Genomic DNA, 2,672 nt, shown 5'->3' with positions numbered 1-2,672 from the left:
TCGGTGGGGGAATAGGACTGGTCATCTGTCTCTGAATCCATCTCTCAGGAGCTATCGGGACCCAACAAGAGATCTACTTCGACAGGTAGCACTGTCTGCTCTGAAGGCCTTGTTTTCACTCCAAATTTTTCCATCTCCCACCCAAATGGCTGATTCACAGGAAGAGTAGTTTAATGTACAAACATTGTCGACAAATGGAAATGTAATGAAGAAAAGGATGGGCAAGATATCATTCAAATATATGATTCCTGGTTAAACAGGATGGCATTGCACATTTCACATATATTATGGCTGGCTAAAAGACATGATACTACATAATTCCCATATATGATGTAGAAACTAAACAGGTGGCATTACAGAACATGTTTAAACTAAGCAGATGACATATATGATGTCAAAAGTAGGCACTGCAAGACAACATATGCATGATATGACTAACATCATCATGCCAAGGTAGAGCAAACACCTTGGGGGGTAAATAGGAGTGGTCAGCGGAGTCTGAATCCGCCTCAGAACAGATATCTTCCTCTGGATTACAATCTGGAGGGGGATGGGGAGGGTTTGCCATTGAACCCACCATGGAGCGATGTCTGCATGACATTGTATTGCCGCGCAAAACTCTTCTCTTTTTCTCTACATGTTCAGCATGACTGTGTACAATATCTGACATGCATACGAAAAAAATATGGTGAGATTATGTAAGGAGAGCATGCAGAAATTTAGAGTGATGGTAACAACCAGTGGATTGACATTTTTCCGCTGAACCAAAATAGCCCTAATGGATCAACGTGAATGTATAGTAATAAGTGATGTAACAAGTGTACAACCTCTTTGCCGTAGCCGTGTCGACCTCAGCATCATTGGGTTGGTCGCTGAAGCAGTTGAGGCAGAGGTGGCTGTCGGAGGTGTGGAGGAAGATCTGAGGAATCTGTAGACGGCGTCCAGGGCACTGCTCTGTTGTGATGGATCATTCTGTCGTTGGAGCAGCTCCGGTGAGCCGTAAGACCTCAAGGCTGAAGCAGCACAAGACAGACATCGTCAATCTCAAGTGGGATTCTAATAGCATCTCCAATAGATGATGTAAAATGGATGTAAAGTTAACATCACCAAAAACCACCTGACTACAACAGATGAGGTAAAAACTGTTGACTCTGAACTTAACTGTCGAAACTGAAATTTACTGTGAAATCTGAATGCTACTGTCAAAACTGAATGCAATGGTAGCAGAGAGGCACTTGACATGTAGTTTAGGGAGGGCCTGCAGTTCATCTTCAATCTGCACCCCCCTGAGCCGCCAGCCACCACCGGCTGAACCGCCGGCCCCAGCGCCGCCTCGCCGCCCCGAAACAACTCGCCACCGCCGCCCCGGCCAGCCCTCTAGGCCCCCCGCCCCCACCCTGAACCCTAAGATAGATAGTGGGGTACCTCTCCGGCGAGCCCCCGTCCCCGCTGCGGGTGGTTCTTCCTTAACTCCGGAGAGCCCCCCCAACCCCTGAAAATCGACTAACGCTGTGGGTGGCCTCGCCGTCGTCCACTGCCCTAGTGCTCTCGGTGCGGCGTGGTCAACGTGGTCAAGGAACGACTTCCATCGGACGTGGACTGTACGTGGAGAGGCTGACCGCTGGGTCCACGGCGGCAGCAAGGAAGTGCCTCCTTATTACGCGGAAAATAATGATTCCTCCACCTGACAGCAGGGACCCACCGGACGGGCCACCGTATTTCGCGAAAAAACGTTTCCCCCCTAACTACTGGGACCCACCAGCTACACCTTCGCACGCAAGGAAGTGCGTCCGAAAAAAAACGATTCGCCCCCCTGACTGCTGGGACCCACCAGCTACATCTTCGCACGTAAGGAAGTGCGTCCGGGCAAAAAAAAAACAAAATGATTCGCCCCCCTGACTGCTGGGACCCACCAGCTACATCTTCGCAGGAAAGGAAGTGCGTGACAGTCGGGACCCACCTGGTCGAAGCGTACGTAGCGTTGTCATTCTCGTCATGAACGTGTATGTACATATATACTGGTCGATGTAGAGGCGCGCACGTGTCGTAGTAGAGGCGCGTACGTGTCGTAGTAGAGGCGCGCACATAGCATGTACACGTATGTACAGCGGCCAGGGTGCAAGAAGGAAAATACGGCCACGTATGTGTACATACGGGCGGGGTCTCGAACGCCTACTCGCGCATACGTACGGCCAGGGCTCGTGTACATGGCTGGGTCGGAACGGAGAAACAGCGTCGTCGTCGTGTTCATGGGGAGGCAACGGAATGCGTCGTGTTCATGGGGAGGTAATGGAATGCGTCGTGTTCATCGGGAGGCAACGGAACGTGTGGGAGCCAACCGTCTGGGTCGGAACGGAATGCGTGGTCGTGTTCATCGGGAGGGCTTGGACGGAACAGGCGATGGAAACGAGGCCTGGTGTACCGCACAACAGAGGAAACAGACCTCCTACGTTCAGAACGGGGTCCTGTTGATCGGGAGGGGTCTGGCGTACCGCAAAACGGAGGAAACGGACCTCCTACGGTAGAAATGGGGGTCCTGTTGATCGTGAGGGGTGTGGCATACCGCAAAACGGACGAAACGGACCTCCTACGGTCCAAATGGGGGTCCTGTTCATCGTGAGGGGTGTGGCGTACCGCAAAACGGACGAAACGAACCTCCTACGGTCCAAACG

The sequence above is a fragment of the Triticum dicoccoides genome, chromosome 2A (assembly GCF_002162155.2).
Source record: "Triticum dicoccoides isolate Atlit2015 ecotype Zavitan chromosome 2A, WEW_v2.0, whole genome shotgun sequence".
Taxonomy (NCBI): domain Eukaryota; kingdom Viridiplantae; phylum Streptophyta; class Magnoliopsida; order Poales; family Poaceae; genus Triticum; species Triticum dicoccoides.
This window is presented reverse-complemented; position numbering follows the sequence as displayed.